Raw genomic sequence first — 19034 nt, 5'->3', positions numbered from 1 at the left:
GCAAACTCTGTACACTCAAAATTTCACCTCAAAGTCTTCCTCTTACCTTGCACATCCTTGCCAAAAAACAACATCCCAATCCATGCATTTTAGATCCTTTCTCATTTCCTCAAAATTGGCCTTTCTCCAATTTAGAATCTCAACCCAAGGCCCAGACCTCTCCTTCTCCATAATTAACTTGAAACTAATGACAGTATGATCACTGGATCTAAATTGTTCCCCTACACATATTTCTGTCCTGTCTCATTTCCTAATAGGAAATCCAGTATTGCACTCTCTCTGGTTGGCACCTCTTTATATTGATTTATATTTTAAAAATCCTGAACCTATTTGATAAGCTCCAAGTCATCCAGGTCTTTTACAGTATGGGGGTCCCAATCAACATGTGGAAAATTAAAATCTCCTACTATCACAGTAAAGGTTGTCTATCTGGATATAAATGAGACTGTTGAAAAGGTCCCACATTGGTTTGGTCCAAAATGGATTCCAGAAGAATTTAGCAAAATGAATTGTGGCAGAGGGTGATGATTGGGATTGTTTTTGCGATTGAAAGCCAATAACCAGACATGTAGCAACGTGAATGATATGGAGAATATTGTTGTTTATTATTTACATGAGCAATCTAGATACGAATGGAATGATTGGTAGGTTCACAGATGACAGAGAAATTGCTGGTATTGTTGATAGGGAGGAAGGTATTTGCAAGAATGTTGATTAGTTGGGAAGAATAGAGCAACAGATGATGGAATTTAATCCTCAAAAAAATGTGAAGTATTACAATTTGGGATGATTAATAAGGCAAGGGAAATTTAACTTAATGTTCAGATCCAAAAGTATACAGCGAAATATATATAAATAGCTGTCTGCTATCTCTCTACTGATTTGCTTGTTCAATTCTTGTTGTCTATTAAGTGGTCTATAATACAACCCCATGAGTATGATCATACCTTTTCTGTTCTTCAGCTCCACCCATATAGCCTCAGTAGGTGAGCGCTCTGGCTTATCCTACCTGAGCACGACTATGATATTTTCCTTGATAAGCAATGGCACTCCTTCTACTTTCATCCCCCCATTCTATCGCATCGAAAGTGTTATGTTATGGAACAGCAGCAATAGAAATTCACCAAGACAATGGTATCTTTAAAACACTATTTTTTATTAATTTTTTCTTTGGCTTGGCTTCACGGACGAAGATTTATGGAGGGGGTAAAAAGTCCACGTCAGCTGCAGGCTCGTTTGTGGCTGACAAGTCCGATGCGGGACAGGCAGACACAGTTGCAGCGGCTGCAGGGGAAAATTGGTTGGTTGGGGTTGGGTTTTTCCTCCTTTGCCTTTTGTCAGTGAGGTGGGCTCTGCGGTCTTCTTCAAAGGAGGTTGCTGCCCGCCAAACTGTGAGGCGCCAAGATGCACGGTTTGAGGCGTTATCAGCCCACTGGTGGTGGTCAATGTGGCAGGCACCAAGAGATTTCTTTAGGCAGTCCTTGTACCTTTTCTTTGGTGCACCTCTGTCACGGTGGCCAGTGGAGAGCTCGCCATATAACACGATCTTGGGAAGGCGATGGTCCTCCATTCTGGAGACGTGACCCATCCAGCGCAGCTGGATCTTCAGCAGCGTGGACTCGATGCTGTCGACCTCTGCCATCTCGAGTACTTCGACGTTAGGGATGAAAGCGCTCCAATGGATGTTGAGGATGGAGCGGATACAACGCTGGTGGAAGCGTTCTAGGAGCCGTAGGTGGTGCCGGTAGAGGACCCATGATTCGGAGCCGAACAGGAGTGTGGGTATGACAACGGCTCTGTATACGCTTATCTTTGTGAGGTTTTTCAGTTGGTTGTATTTCCAGACTCTGTGTAGTCTTCCAAAGGCGCTATTTGCCTTGGCGAGTCTGTTGTCTATCTCATTGTCGATCCTTGCATCTGATGAAATGGTGCAGCCGAGATAGGTAAACTGGTTGACCGTTTTGAGTTTTGTGTGCCCGATGGAGATGTGGGGGGGCTGGTAGTCATGGTGGGGAGCTGGCTGATGGAGGACCTCAGTTTTCTTCAGGCTGACTTCCAGGCCAAACATTTTGGCAGTTTCCGCAAAGCAGGACGTCAAGTGCTGAAGAGCTGGCTCTGAATGGGCAACTAAAGCGGCATCGTCTGCAAAGAGTAGTTCACGGACAAGTTTCTCTTGTGTCTTGGTGTGAGCTTGCAGGCGCCTCAGATTGAAGAGACTGCCATCCGTGCGGTACCGGATGTAAACAGCGTCTTCATTGTTGGGGTCTTTCATGGCTTGGTTTAGCATCATGCTGAAGAAGATTGAAAAGAGGGTTGGTGCCAGAACACAGCCTTGCTTCACGCCATTGTTAATGGAGAAGGGTTCAGAGAGCTCATTGCTGTATCTGACCCGACCTTGTTGGTTTTCGTGCAGTTGGATAATCATATTGAGGAACTTTGGGGGACATCCGATGCGCTCTAGTATTTGCCAAAGCCCTTTCCTGCTCACGGTGTCGAAGGCTTTGGTGAGGTCAACAAAGGTGATGTAGAGTCCTTTGTTTTGTTCTCTGCACTTTTCTTGGAGCTGTCTGAGGGCAAAGACCATGTCAGTAGTTCCTCTGTTTGCGCAAAAGCCGCACTGTGATTCTGGGAGAATATTCTCGGCGACACTAGGTATTATTCTATTTAGTAGAATCCTAGCGAAGATTTTGCCTGCAATGGAGAGCAACGTGATTCCCCTGTAGTTTGAGCAGTCTGATTTCTCGCCTTTGTTTTTGTACAGGGTGATGATGGTGGCATCACGAAGATCCTGAGGCAGTTTTCCTTGGTCCCAACAAAGCTTGAAAAACTCATGCAGTTTGGCATGCAGAGTTTTGCCGCCAGCCTTCCAGACCTCTGGGGAGATTCCATCCATACCTGCTGCTTTGCCACTTTTCAGTTGTTCTATTGCCTTATATGTCTCATCCAGGGTGAGAACCTCATCCAGCTCTAGCCTTAGGGGCTGTTGAGGGAGCTGGAGCAGGGCGGAATCTTGGACTGAGCGGTTGGTACTGAAAAGAGATTGGAAGTGTTCTGACCATCGGTTGAGGATGGAGATCTTGTCGCTGAGGAGGACTTTGCCGTCTGAGCTGCGCAGCGGGCTTTGGACTTGGGGTGAGGGGCCGTACACAGCCTTTAGAGCCTCGTAGAAACCCCTGAAGTCGCCAATGTCCGCGCTGAGCTGGGTTCGTTTGGCGAGGCTAGTCCACCACTCATTTTGGATCTCCCGGAGTTTGCGCTGAAGATGGCTGCATGCGCGACGGAAGGCTTGTTTCTTCTCTGGACAGGACGGCTTTGTAAGGTGAGCCTGGTGGGCAGCTCGCTTCTTTGCCAGCAGCTCCTGGATTTCCTGGCTGTTTTCGTCAAACCAGTCCTTGTTTTTCCTGGAGGAGAAGCCCAGTACCTCTTCAGTGGATTGCAGTATGTTGGTATTTGCAAGAATGTTGATTAGTTGGGAAGAATAGAGCAACAGATGATGGAATTTAATCCTCAAAAAAATGTGAAGTATTACAATTTGGGATGATTAATAAGGCAAGGGAAATTTAACTTAATGTTCAGATCCAAAAGTATACAGCGAAATATATATAAATAGCTGTCTGCTATCTCTCTACTGATTTGCTTGTTCAATTCTTGTTGTCTATTAAGTGGTCTATAATACAACCCCATGAGTGTGATCATACCTTTTCTGTTCTTCAGCTCCACCCATATAGCCTCAGTAGGTGAGCGCTCTGGCTTATCCTACCTGAGCACAACTATGATATTTTCCTTGATAAGCAATGGCACTCCTTCTACTTTCATCCCCCCATTCTATCGCATCGAAAGTGTTATGTTATGGAACAGCAGCAATAGAAATTCACCAAGACAATGGTATCTTTAAAACACTATTTTTTATTAAATAGTTATTAGTAAAATAACATTTTACTTGAATCTAAACTTAACCCCAACTATGTCAAATATATATGTGTGTGTGTGTGTGTGTGTGTGTGTGTGTGTGTGTGTGTGTGTGTGTGTGTGTGTAAATTACCCAAACCATTACAGCTTAGTTAATCGAAAGTTCAGTTGAAGAAATCTTGTGTTGAATCTTAGAACTTTTAAACTGTTGTTCAGAAGTAATTATGGAGTTGGAATAACGAGTCATCAGACCTCAAAACTCAGAAGTTCTTGTCGAGTTGCTTTTGAGAGAAATATTCTTTCATATGCATGATTTATCACAATTCCCCTCTTTCTTGCATAAGGGTTATGAGATTTGTGATGTCCACGATGCTTTCAAAGACCCTGCAAGGATCAAACAAAATAACCATCAAAATGATCACAATCCAAATATAAGAATTATCTTGCTTTCTTTAACCAGATATGGGTCAGTCAAAAGTGACCTTTACAATGGCTACAGTATTACTGCTCTCTTTTGACAAGGAGAATCAGCAGAAGTGACCATCTTTCCTGAAGTCACTTTAATTCTGTCTGCAGATGACACTGGTTGATGATTCTAAAATGCTGCTTTTCGAGGTGTCTGAATCACAGGACTTGCTTGATCAATACTGGTTTTTAGATTCAAAATCTGAAAAACCTGAGTCATATGGCAGATGTCCTTTTGTTAAACAGATATCCTCTTAAGTAAATATTCATTTTGATAGTATTTCAAGTGAACAATGAACAAGCTGTTTACAGCTTGGTCGTAGGTACCTTGCATCTGCTTTAAAAAAAAGGTTGTTATTTGTACATATCTTTCCCTGTCCAACCCACAAAGTAACTTTACTAAATATGTATATAAATAAATAAATTATATATATATCTCTATCTCTATATAGAGATAGAGATATAGATATAGATCTATATCTATATCTCTATATAGATCTATAACTATATCTCTATATAGATCTATAACTATATCTCTATATAGATCTATAACTATATCTCTATATAGATCTATATCTATATCTCTATAGATATATATCTATATCTCTATAGATATACATCTATATCTCTATAGATATACATCTATATCTCTATAGATATACATCTATATCTCTATAGATATATATCTATATCTCTATAGATATATATCTATATCTCTATAGATATATATATATATCTATATCTATAGATATAGATATCTATAGATATATAGATATCTATATATCTATATATAGAGAGAGATAAATAAATAAGCCATAACGTGCCAAACCACGCTCTAAGCTCATCTGCTTTTCCTACAATTCTCTCTTCATTGAAATAGATGCACCTGAGAATATTTCCACCATGTACAACCTTATGGCTTCTAATGTTGCATGCAATTTTCACATCATCTTTCCCTCGTCCACACCTCTGTGCTCTAACACTCTGGTTCCAAATATTTGATCTCTTCCACAGAACATCTTATCTGTCCCTCTAACTTTGGAATCCTCAATCACTACAGCTCGCCTCTTCTCCTCTTTTCCCTTCTCAGCCAGAGGTCCAGACTCCATGCCAGAGGCCTGATCACCATCTCTTGTAGGTCATCCTCCCCAACAATATCCAAAATATACTTGTCATAGACCTTCAGTCAGATTAACACCCCTCCACTACTACACTGCTTTCTATCATATGCACACTTTTGATAGTACCTGCTTCCACCACCTCCTCATGAGTACCATTGATTCACTGTTTGAGTTAAAATATTCCCTTTAAATATTCAGGTCCCTATCATAAACTTGTATTCTCTGCATATAGATGATAAGTGGTCAGGCTTTCACGATTGGCCCTTTAGTATACCTCATTTAAGTCTCTGTTATTCTTCTCTGCTTAAAGGAAAACAAATCCAGCTTATTCAGTTTCTCTGCTTTTCTGAAATGCTCCATCCCACGCACCATCTCCATTGTGAACCCATGCTTCCCATAATGACAATAATGAATAGAACTGCACACAGAACTCCAGTGTTTCATACAGTTGTAGCATAAGTCTTATTTTTTAATCACTTGGCTAATGAAGGGATGTATCCATTCTACCTTCTTGATCACCTTATTTTCCAATTCTCCTGACTTCAGGAATTCTTTGATGTGTATACCAAAGTTTTCCTGTTCTTTAGTATATCTTTGTATCTGAACATTAATATATATTTCCCTGTATACTTTTGGATCTGAACATTAAGTTAAATTTCCCTTGCCTTATTAGTCATCCCAAATTGTAATACTTCACTTTTTTTTGAGGATTAAATTCCATCATCTGCTGCTCTATCTTCCCAACTAATCAACATTCTTGCAAATACCTTCCTCCCTATCAACAATACCAGCAATTTCTCTGTTATGTGTGAACCTACCAATCATTCCATTTGTATCTAGATTGTTCATGTAAATAATAAACAACAATATTCTCCTTATCATTCATGTTGCTACATGTCTGGTTATTGGCTTTCAATAGCAAAAACAATCCCAATCATCACCCTCTGCCGCGATTCATTTTGCTAAATTCTTCTGGAATCCATTTTGGACCAAACCTATGTGGGACCTTTTCAACAGTCTCATTTAGATCCAGATAGACAACCTTTACTGACATACCTTTACCTCTTCAAAAAAATCTAGACATATTAGTCAAACAAGATCTCCCCATAATAAAACCTCGATTTACCATTGCCTCTCCAACTGCAGAATAATCTTTGTCCTTCAGAACTTTTCCCATTAATTCCCAGATTGCTGACATTAAACACACATCACACAGTCATCTGTATTGATCTTGCTGATTCTTCTTGAAAAAAAATCACCACATTTGCTGTCTTCAAGTCATCTGGTTCTTCTTCTGTGGCCAAATAAGATGTGGAAGTTTCTATCAAAGCCCCTCTAATCTCATTCTTGGATGTATCTCATTGGTCATTTTAAAATCCATAGCACCATCTAATAGCTCTGCCTTTACATGATAATTTGTTCTAGATCCCACTATCAATGCCCCAATGATGTTCTCCTGTCCATCTTCTACACAGTTGAGAAAAATTCATTCAAAACCTTACTAATGTGATCCAGGGTGAAAAGTAACCTAATACATTTTTACCAGGATTTTGTCATTGTTTTATGATAACCTAACCGAGCACTACTTTTGCCCATCCAGCTCCAAAAGTAGATGAAATCCAGTTTTGGCACAAATGTTTGTCTGGTGCCAGGGAACGACCAGGTTTGCTCATTGTGCCCAGATTTGTTTTAGCCTTTCCTTGATGGTTGATAATTAACCAAGAAACGATGACTGGAGTGCAAGACATTCTGCTTTTATATAGAAGAAATGCACAACCAACATTAGCACATGCATCCATTTTTAAAATGTCTGTTTACCTTTGGTAGTTATTTTATGGCAGACCCTTTACAAATAGAAATTTGAAGGTAGAATATTACATCTATTTTGACATCAATCAATGAGATAGTTATAAAGTGTATTCAGAGCTTTAATATAGAGAAACACATTAACTATTTTACACAGCAAATTCGAAGGAAAGTAACAAAATAAAGAATTAATACCAAAGTTTAATGATGTTTTTTAAAAGGTAATTCCTGGCTATGATATCAGAAGTATCCTACTCTTTGAGCAGTAGTGAAGGTTTGACTTTTACTTTCAACAAGCACTAAAAGAATGTAATTTTAGAAATTTACAAATTGATAATAAAACTGGCATTGCACCACTCCCTTAATTAAAAACTTAACTCAAAGACATGGTATGAGCAAAGGCCAAATGCAGGAACATAAAGAGAATCATATTGAATCTTCAATTTCTGCCTCCATCAACCACATCATCAGGCCACCACGGCACCTATGCACCTGCAATCACACTATAACTTTCCATCTAATGCCTCATCCAGGTGGAAGTATCTCAGTTGTTGCCTAGTATTTAACTGTGGCCACTGAGATACTTCATTGAGATCAGATGAACAGCAAAGACTGATACAAAAACATAAATATTCAGCTGTGCTGGAGAACAAAAATGCAGATCATATTTCAGATCAATGACTTTTGATCAAGAGATGAGTGAAATATCATAGACAGGAACCCATTAGTGTTCAGTTCTCAATATAGTACAGAAAACAATTTATGAACTAATATTCCTATTCTGTAGTGAGACAAAGATCCAGTCAGTGATCCTAACTTAATGTTGCATTCCTTTTACTTGCAGAAGAGTGCTCAAAAGGGGTGCTGCCACATTATTGGTTGCCTGCTGCATACTAATTCTCTCTGACTTAGTTTAGAAAAAAAATGGAAATTACTTCAGTACCAATGTTTCACAGCACCACTAATATTACAGAAATTGACTCTTCATTATTTCTAAGATGTAAATGTTAATAGATGTTTTATTTTTTTTTCCTTGGGAAATATTTTATGATTATTTGCATGTGATTCTAATTATATATTATTGAAGAGGAATACATTTTAGTGATTTAATATTTCATCTATTGTTGAAACAATTAATCAAACAGTCAGAATCATTGAACTATCAGAAAACAGATATCAGTTTCTGGTCAAATAAATGTTCCTTGCCTTATAATTAAATGTTAATGCCAGATTTAGTAAAGCAACACTTAATTCAGGTTATATGTACTTATCTTCAATTAGGCATATCAAGTTTCCAGAAAATACAATTAACGACCAAACTACTATTTCATGTTTTGAGAAAAAACAATTTATTCTGCAAAAGTTCTTTTTCACTATAAAATCTCACTTACTATGACATAACTTTATGTGCAACTTTACAATGTAAATTAATTGCACCACTTTAAAATCAAATGGAGTCAATAATATTGTCCAAAGCAAATGTTTAGGATTTGAGAATTTCAGTTTGCTTGATAAGCACAATGGGAAATAATACTTGATTGTTTTTAAAACATGTATTTGCAGATTCTACAAACACCAGGGTGAGTGCAAACTTCAGAATTTTTAGATTTTACATCCCTGACTTTTGAATTGCTGCATGTCTGCTCTAAATACCACTCTCTTCCATTGTTCTTCCGATTTCCCACAGAACTCTCCCTGTTTGATATCTCGCTCTCTTGGATGTACTGATGCATGCCATCTTCTATTATAAGAGAAATGCTTAAACTTTGAGTGGGCTTCAAGGTAAAGCAGAAGGCCATGGCTTCAGCTTACTTTGCTGCTTTCTGCATTTTGGGGCTGTTACAATGGATTCAGTTTAACAGTGCAGATAAAATTGCCTGAACAGTCAGTAAACAAGTTCAGGTCACACTGCAGTCTGTTCAAAGCTGACTGGTTAAAGAGGGTGTAGGAATTTTGGAATACATTAATATCTAAAATGATGGTTCTAATACAAGTCAGATATTTATATTGTTCTGGCACAAGTAAATTTCTTTGCAGAAATACAAAGTTTTTTGAAGATTTTCATCCCAATTAATGTGTAGCTCTACTGCTGAACAGCTCAATTCAGTGTGACAACAGAATTTTCTGTCTATCGCATACATTTTTAAAGATGGAACTAAATGATTTAACAGGCAATTTTATTTTCACTCTGTGTATTTCATTGATTTCTGATCCTTGGTTGGCAGTGGAACACAAAATTTGAGGTGGAGGCTGTGAGAGGAATGACTATCATAGATAAGATGATTCTGCACATCATTCCAAAGTGAGAAATGCAGCAACCACTGCAGTGGATGATTGGATGGACTTGCAACTACAGGGTTAGAGTGAGAAGTTTCAGGAGATCAGGACATTCTCAATGGCAGTTTATGGTAAGCAGACTCAGTGGCAGGATCAAATGCTAATAAAGATGAACTATTTTTTGCTAACCATTCACAGTCAAAGAATTGCTTGTTACACTATTCCTGTTCCACACTTGCTCATCATTATGGTGATCTCTCTGTTAATCTTTTCCTGACCAGCTTACCACTGCCATCTCAATAGGAATTAGAAAGGTGGAATAAATGCAAGTTCCACATCATATAAATAAAATAAAGGGATACAAGATCTGGAAATGTATCAGAGAATGCAGGGAAATTAGTAGACTTAACGCAATAAAAATGTAAATTGAACAGGATGTTGGAGATGAAATTCAAAGTGAGGAAGATAAAATAATGAAATTTGATACTAAAATTAAGGAGAAATAATTAAATCAAATGCCAGGATTTAAAGGTGGTGCAGACACTTAGAAATTTATGGGTTCATCTGCATTAATGTTGAAAAATAAAGTTGGTAAAACTGTTAGAGAGCCCTTCTGAATTCATAAGTAAAAGTGTTAAGAGAAAAAAAAACACACACACATGGAAGTTATCATATACCTTTATAAATCATGACTTAGACTTCAACCAGAGGGTGGTGTCCAATGAAATACATGTCTAAATCTTTGAGAAGTTGCAGGGGAGATTTACTGAAACCATACCATGGATGAGGGAATTCAATTATGGGTAGGCAACTCACCTTAGAACAGGGAGGGTGATTTAATAGAGTTGTACCAAAGTATGATTGATTTTGATAGGGAAAACCCGTTTCTGCTGGGAACAGGGTCAGTAATCAAGGGACAGAGATTTAATTTAACGAACAAAAATTGCCATGAGAGAAAAGAACTGTTTTTTTTCTTTATTCAGCAATTTGTTATGGCCTGAATGAATTGCCTGAAAGCACATTTATAATGGTAACTTTCAAAAGTGACTTGGTTAAATGGTTGAAATGTTTGAAAAAGAGGCAGGTGGCATTCATTCAAAGAAGTAATGCCAGTACAACAGGTCAATGATCCCTCCTCTGGCGCCTGGTTCTTGGGTGCTCAAGTAGGCCAAGGGAAGGTCTACCTGGAAATAACAGTGAAAATCTGACTCATGATCCACAATAGGTTGTTTTAAGAATTTTTAATGCCTCTGAAGTTTACTTGATAATTTTCATGACTTTAGGGAAAAAGATGGAACAATTTTTATTTATATGACTGTATAATCAGCTGGGCCAGAAATAAAGAATGGTAACCAGAAATATTTTGAAATAAATTGCTATGACGTGATTGAAATTGCAGCCTTTTACATCATTGCATTTCAATACGTTCTGCAGGTTTTCAGTGAATCACAGGGCTTGAATTGTTTTTCTGAGAGAATGAGGAAAATGCAGCACCTGCTACTGGCAGAGTTAATACACCACTGTAGAGATTTCATAAGTGAGTTGTGATTTGCAGACTTTTAATATAATATGTATATTCTTGTGGTTATGCAGTCCTCTATTAAACATTTCCTGTGCTTTATACAATGATCTATTTCATTTTGTGAACTGTTTGTTGCAGTATGGACCAAGATATTTTGCAATAAATTAGAAAAGTATGATGCTACAAGTTATCAATAAATGCTTTACAGAAACACATTTACTTGTACTTACAAACAACAGTATAAGAGACAAGCACTAATTTAAAATTACCCACCCTCTGGTTGAAGTCTAAGTCATGATTTATAAAGGTATATGATAACTTCCATGTGTGTGTGGTTTTTTTTCTCAACACTTTTACTTATGAATTCAGAAGGGCTCTCTAACAGTTTTAACAACTTTATTTTTCAACATTAATGCAGATGAACCCATAAATTTCTAAGTGTCTGCACCACCTTTAAATCCTGGCATTTGATTTAATTATTTCTCCTTAATATTAGTATCAAATTTCATTATTTTATCTTCCTCACTTTGAATTTCATCTCCGACATTTTAATTAAAGCACAAGCTGACTAACAATAAAGTTGACTTGTAAATCAGTAAAATTGCAGTTGACCCTCCATATGAAAATGTAAATAAGGAGGTCAAAGACTTGCATTTCTGTCACATCTTTCACTACTTGCACGATTCACTGGCTATTCTCGTTGCCAGAGTCTTCAATATTTTGAGTGGTTAACAGTACTGAAAAATGTGCTCCTCATCTCTTAAAGGGAGATTTGTATGAGCTGAAGGAAGGGATAGATGTCTTTTGAAAAATGATACAAGGATCTGATGCTTTGAGGAACAACTATACATACAGGCAAGGGATGTTCTGACAATGCATTATTGGTCTTAATGCAGGGTTAAATGGTAACAGAGCATATATTTTAGAGATAGCTGGTATATGTGCCAAGGAGCCTGGTTGCATTGAAAGATGGACTAGGTTCCAAAAACATACAACTAAAACACATCTTTAACAAACAACTTGCCTTTCTCTTTCTCCTTAATCAAAAACCTTCACTTTCTCATTGAAATCAATTAAATCAGTCAAGATCTTGGCTCTTTCTCAGCTCTATCTCCTTTTTTTCTTTGGCTTGGCTTCGCGGACGAAGATTTATGGAGGGGGTAAAATGTCCACGTCAGCTGCAGGCTCGTTGGTGGCTAACAAGTCTGATGCGGGACAGGCAGACACGGTTGCAGCGGTTGCAGGGGAAAATTGGTTGGTTGGGGTTGGGTGTTGGGTTTTTCCTCCTTTGCCTTTTGTCAGTGAGGTGGGCTCTGCGGTCTTCTTCAAAGGAGGTTGCTGCCCGCCAAACTGTGAGGCACCAAGATGCACGGTTTGAGGCGATATCAGCCCACTGGCGGTGGTCAATGTGGCAGGCACCAAGAGGCAGTCCTTGTACCTTTTCTTTGGTGCACCTCTGTCACGGTGGCCAGTGGAGAGCTCGCCATATAACACGATCTTGGGAAGGCGATGATCCTCCATTCTGGAGACGTGACCCACCCAGCGCAGCTGGATCTTCAGCAGCGTGGACTCGATGCTGTTGACCTCTGCCATCTCGAGTACTTCGACGTTAGGGATGAAAGTGCTGGAGCAACATTCAGGTCTATCTAGTGAAGAGTTAAACTGACAGACTTGGCCCTCTGTATTAAAAATCTGATTCAGGCTCCAGTTAATCACTGACTCGTTTCTGTTTGGAATTGCCAGTAAAAGCCAGAGAGGTCTGTCCCAATGAGATACATTTTTCGCTGTGGAAGATTCCTCACTCTTTAACAACACAAATATAATGGGATTGATAGAAAGGAATGATTGTCTGTATGAGGCCAAAACCAAGTCCAACCATTTCACAATGAAACAAATAAACTAATGGCATCATAAAAATAAATGAATTTATTCCCTCCATAAAGTTCAAATTTGAAAATGTCATCTTTAACATGTTTTATTTTTAGTTTTCTTATTCCATCAGCAAAGTGAGCAGTGTTATTTGAACATGTCTAACCTCCCCTTGAGATAGTGGTGAGGCACCAGCTCATTGAACCATTGCAGTTCAATGCAGATGGAAACTGAAAGAAGGGAGATGCTGGAATCTTAAATTCTGGAAACCCTGAGCCAATTAATTTGGATACGAACCGTGCGTAACAAGAAGCAATAGACAATGAGCCAGACGTTGTTTAATTTTAAACCACTTATTTTATATCTAACTCTTAAAATATACTTAACACTAAATCTATCTCCAACTATGCAGAGGTGTACACGTGTGTGTGTGTGTGTGTGTGTGTGTGTGTGTGTGTGTGTGTGTGTGTGTGTGTGTGTGTGTGTGTGTGTGTGTGTGTGTGTGTGTGTGTGTGTGTGTGTGTGTGTGAGAGAGAGAGAGTGATATACTCAAACCATTACAGTCCAGACCAAAATCTAGAAAGTTACTTCAAAGTTCGCTCTTTTAAATTCAGTGTTGAAGTGTATAATTTGATGCCCAGGATTAATGATGAATTGATAGGAAGACTGGAGTTGTGGCTGCTGCAGACTCTCCAATTCTCTGTGTTGCTTTTGAAGAAATGTCCATTAACACGAGCTGTGATCACAGCACTCCTGGTCCTTTTGTAGGCAAGACTCGAACTGTGCAGCCTCCACAAAGCTTCCAAGACCCTAGCACCGGTCTCTCCAAGTGACTTTCACTGTTAGTCACAATCATAATGAAGCGCTTTGCTTCCCAAAAGACCCTCCTGGTACAGGTCAATCCACCAAAAAGGCCCAGTCATTCACAGAGCATGCTTTGCTCTGTATCCTACAAAATGGATGGACACAAGAGCTGCTTCAAAAAGCTGTTTTCTCTTCAGCTGTCAGAATGGCTCTTCCCTGAAAAATCACAATGTCTTTGCAAAGATATCGAATCTGGAACAGACTGTGACAAGCCTTCCCTCAGTTCTTCCAATGTATTGAATTGTCACTGGGCTGTGACGGTGCTTGTGTGGACTGTTGAATGTTAATTGTGACCATTCAGTTCCTCCTGTCTCTTCTTTCTTTGGCTTGGCTTCGCGGACGAAGATTTATGGAGGGGGTAAAAAGTCCACGTCAGCTGCAGGCTCGTTTGTGGCTGACCAGTCCGATGCGGGACAGGCAGACACGATTGCAGCGGTTGCAAGGGAAAATTGGTTGGTTGGGGTTGGGTGTTGGGTTTTTCCTCCTTTGCCTTTTGTCAGTGAGGTGGGCTCTGCGGTCTTCTTCAAAGGAGGCTGCTGCCCGCCAAACTGTGAGGCGCCAAGATGCACGGTTTGAGGCGTTATCAGCCCACTGGCGGTGGTCAATGTGGCAGGCACCAAGAGATTTCTTTAGGCAGTCCTTGTACCTTTTCTTTGGTGCACCTCTGTCACGGTGGCCAGTGGAGAGCTCGCCATATAATACGATCTTGGGAAGGCGATGGTCCTCCATTCTGGAGACGTGACCCATCCAGCGCAGCTGGATCTTCAGCAGCGTGGACTCGATGCTGTCGACCTCTGCCATCTCGAGTACCTCGACGTTAGGGGTGTGAGCGCTCCAATGGATGTTGAGGATGGAGCGGAGACAACGCTGGTGGAAGCGTTCTAGGAGCCGTAGGTGGTGCCGGTAGAGGACCCATGATTCGGAACCGAACAGGAGTGTGGGTATGACAACGGCTCTGTATAAGCTTATCTTTGTGAGGTTTTTCAGTTGGTTGTTTTTCCAGACTCTTTTGTGTAGTCTTCCAAAGGCGCTATTTGCCTTGGCGAGTCTGTTGTCTATCTCATTGTCGATCCTTGCATCTGATGAAATGGTGCAGCCGAGATAGGTAAACTGGTTGACCGTTTTGAGTTTTGTGTGCCCGATGGAGATGTGGGGGGGCTGGTCATCATGGTGGGGAGCTGGCTGATGGAGGACCTCAGTTTTCTTCAGGCTGACTTCCAGGCCAAACATTTTGGCAGTTTCCGCAAAGCAGGACGTCAAGCGCTGAAGAGCTGGCTCTGAATGGGCAACTAAAGCGGCATCGTCTGCAAAGCGTAGTTCACGGACAAGTTTCTCTTGTGTCTTGGTGTGAGCTTGCAGGCGCCTCAGATTGAAGAGACTGCCATCCGTGCGGTACCGGATGTAAACAGCGTCTTCATTGTTGGGGTCTTTCATGGCTTGGTTCAGCATCATGCTGAAGAAGATTGAAAAGAGGGTTGGTGCGAGAACACAGCCTTGCTTCACGCCATTGTTAATGGAGAAGGGTTCAGAGAGCTCATTGCTGTATCTGACCCGACCTTGTTGGTTTTCGTGCAGTTGGATAATCATATTGAGGAACTTTGGGGGACATCCGATGCGCTCTAGTATTTGCCAAAGCCCTTTCCTGCTCACGGTGTCGAAGGCTTTGGTGAGGTCAACAAAGGTGATGTAGAGTCCTTTGTTTTGTTCTCTACACTTTTCTTGGAGCTGTCTGAGGGCAAAGACCATGTCAGTGGTTCCTCTGTTAGCGCGAAAGCCGCACTGTGATTCTGGGAGAATATTCTCAGCGACACTAGGTATTATTCTATTTAGTAGAATCCTAGCGAAGATTTTGCCTGCAATGGAGAGCAACGTGATTCCCCTGTAGTTTGAGCAGTCTGATTTCTCGCCTTTGTTTTTGTACAGGGTGATGATGGTGGCATCACGAAGATCCTGAGGCAGTTTACCTTGGTCCCAACAAAGCTTGAAAAACTCATGCAGTTTGGCATGCAGAGTTTTGCCGCCAGCCTTCCAGACTTCTGGGGGGATTCCATCCATACCTGCTGCTTTGCCACTTTTCAGTTGTTCGATTGCCTTATATGTCTCATCCAGGGTGGGAACCTCATCCAGCTCTAGCCTTAGGGGCTGTTGAGGGAGCTGGAGCAGGGCGGAATCTTGGACTGAGCGGTTGGTACTGAAAAGAGATTGGAAGTGTTCTGACCATCGGTTGAGGATGGAGATCTTGTCGCTGAGGAGGACTTTGCCGTCTGAGCTGCGCAGCGGGCTTTGGACTTGGGGTGAGGGGCCGTACACAGCCTTTAGAGCCTCGTAGAAACCCCTGAAGTCGCCAATGTCCGCGCTGAGCTGGGTTCGTTTGGCGAGGCTAGTCCACCACTCATTTTGGATCTCCCGGAGTTTGCGCTGAAGATGGCTGCATGCGCGACGGAAGGCTTGTTTCTTCTCTGGACAGGACGGCTTTGTAAGGTGAGCCTGGTGGGCAGCTCGCTTCTTTGCCAGCAGCTCCTGGATTTCCTGGCTGTTTTCGTCAAACCAGTCCTTGTTTTTCCTGGAGGAGAAGCCCAGTACCTCTTCAGTGGATTGCAGTATGGTAGTCTTCAACTGATCCCAGAGGGTTTCAGGGGACGGGTCCGTGAGGCGGGTTGCAACGTCGAGCTTTGCTTTGAGGTTTGCCTGGAAGTTTCCTCTCGCTTCGTCTGACTGCAGTTTTCCAACATTGAACCTCTTTCTGGGGGCTTTATTGTTCCTGGGCTTTGGCTTGAAGTGAAGGTTGAGCTTGCAGCGAACCAGCCGGTGGTCAGTGTGGCATTCCGCGCTAGGCATGACCCTGGTGTGGAGCACATCTTGTTTGTCACTTTCTCGCACCAGGATGTAGTCCAGGAGGTGCCAGTGTTTGGATCGGGGATGCATCCAGGTGGTCTTAAGGCTGTCCCTCTGCTGAAAAAGGGTGTTTGTAATGACAAGCCGCTGTTCTGCGCAGAGCTCCAACAGGAGGCGCCCATTGTCGTTGCACTTGCCGACGCCATGCTTGCCCAGGATTCCTGGCCAGGTTTCTGAGTCTTTGCCGACACGAGCGTTGAAGTCGCCCAGGATGACAACCTTGTCGGCTGTAGGGGTACGTTGGATGAGGTTGCGCAGGTCGGTGTAGAACTTGTTCTTTTCTGCTGGTTCCGCCTGGAGGGTTGGAGCATAGACACTGATGAGGGTGATGTGACGCTTGTTTTGAAGTGGGAGTCGCATGGACATGATTCGGTCCGAGAGGCCTGTCGGAAGGTTTTCGAGTTTGGAGGCAATGAAGCTCTTGACCATGAAGCCTACACCAGATAGGCGTCGTTCATCCGAAGGCTTGCCAGACCAGTAGAGTGTGTAGCCCGCGCCGCGTTCTTGGAAGCTGCCTACATCTGCCAGGCGGACTTCACTGAGAGCGGCTATGTCGATGTCAAGTCTGAGGAGTTCATGTGCAATGAGGGCAGACCGACGTTCAGGTCGATGGCTGTCAGTCTTATCTAGCATGGTTCTGATGTTCCAGCATGCTAGCTTGAGTTTGTGAGCATCTTTTGAGGGGGAGGACGTGGAGGGGGAGGACGTGGAGGGGGAGGACGTGGAGGGGGAGGACGTGGAGGGGGAGGACGTGGAGGGGGAGGACGTGGAGGGGGAGGACGTGGAGGGGGAGGACGTGGAGGGGGAGGACGTGGAGGGGGAGGACGTGGAGGGGGAGGACGTGGAGGGGGAGGACGTGGAGGGGGAGGACGTGGAGGGGGAGGACGTGGAGGGGGAGGACGTGGAGGGGGAGGACGTGGAGGGGGAGGACGTGGAGGGGGAGGACGTGGAGGGGGAGGACGTGGAGGGGGAGGACGTGGAGGGGGAGGACGTGGAGGGGGAGGACGTGGAGGGGGAGGACGTGGACCTGTCCTCGGGCCTGCGCAAAGGAGCTTTTAGGTGGAGTGCAGTGCGCGCAGTACTGGCCCCACCCTTTACACCCATGGTTCGTGTGCCGTGGCCAAGCAAGCTGGGACGTGGCAGCGAGGTCCTTGGGTCGTAGGTTTTATATCGGAGTGGCCTTCTCCTATGCAGGTTTCTTACCCGGCCCCGGCCCCGGTCTGGGCGAAGGGTAGACGGCGGCGGCCCCAATCCGGGCAGGAGCAAGGGGGAGACGGCGGCCCCAGTCCGGGCACAGGGAGAGCAGCAGCGGCCCCGGCCCCGGTCCGGGCGAAGGGTAGACGGCGGCGGCCCCGATACGGGCAGGAGCAAGGGGGAGACGGCGGCCCCGGCCTCGGTCGAGTGAGGCAGACGGAGGCCCCGGTCCGGGCAGTATGGACCGACCTAGGAGGGGAGGCAGGCCCCTCCTCCTGTCTATACTATCCCTTAATCCCATTTTACTAAAATGGGAACTCATAATAATATGCAGAGGGGTTTTCAACTTGAAACAATGTGTTTCTTTTTCTCCAGATGCTGACTGAACTGTTGAATGTCTCTTGAATATTTTCCAACATTTGATGTTCATCATGGACATGTTGGGCTGATGGGCCTGTTTCTTCGCTGTGTGACTCCATGACTCACTACCTCAATGTTAGTTTGAGGATTTAGAAAGAGAAAGATTAAGGATTGCTGATACTATTCGTGGTCAGATAGGTTGTAACTGGGAAGAAAAATTACAGATGATGGTCTTTCAATGTACCTGTGCCACTTGCTTATATAATTAGCAGAAGGTACAGCTTAGAGAGGTTGCCAAAGAAACATTGGTTGGATGCTACAGGGTGTTTAGCAGATGCTACATATTGCAACCAGAATGATATAGAGAGAGCCTATTCGGGGGTAGATGGGCTGCCAATCATGCAGATTGTTTTGCTTTGGACAACATTTAGGTTCTTGAATGTTTTTTGCACTAATCTAGTCAACTAGACAGTAATTCATCACGATCCTATGCATGGATGAAGAAACATATAATAAGGAACAGAAAATGCAGAGGGACTTGGACAGGCTGGAGGAGTGGGCGGCTAAATGGAAGATGAATTTCAATGTGAACAAATGTGAGGTTATTCATTTTGGGGGAAGTAATAGGAAAGCTGAGTATTATTTAAATGGAGACAAGCTAGGGAGTGGGGAAGTGCAAATGGATCTGGGTGTACTTGTTCACCGGTCACTGAAGGCTAGCATGAAGGTTCAGAAAGCTGTGAAGAAGGCAA

At 42.5% G+C, this 19034-nt stretch overlaps 1 long non-coding RNA gene across 3 annotated transcripts in view; it reads right to left on the bottom strand.

The window, feature by feature from the left end:
• Window positions 1–3888: 3888 nt before the first annotated feature.
• The window catches only part of LOC138740087 (uncharacterized), a 64220-nt gene continuing 49074 nt past the window's right edge, over window positions 3889–19034 (bottom strand). For all 3 annotated transcript variants that reach the window (XR_011342662.1, XR_011342660.1, XR_011342661.1), the window contains exon 3: window positions 3889–4293. This is a non-coding gene — a long non-coding RNA (uncharacterized lncRNA). The remainder of the gene's footprint in view (window positions 4294–19034) is intronic.

Source organism: Narcine bancroftii, chromosome 7 (assembly GCF_036971445.1).
Source record: "Narcine bancroftii isolate sNarBan1 chromosome 7, sNarBan1.hap1, whole genome shotgun sequence".
Classification (NCBI taxonomy): domain Eukaryota; kingdom Metazoa; phylum Chordata; class Chondrichthyes; order Torpediniformes; family Narcinidae; genus Narcine; species Narcine bancroftii.
The sequence above is the reverse complement of the archived record's forward strand: the minus strand, read 5'-3'. Positions and strand labels throughout refer to the sequence as shown.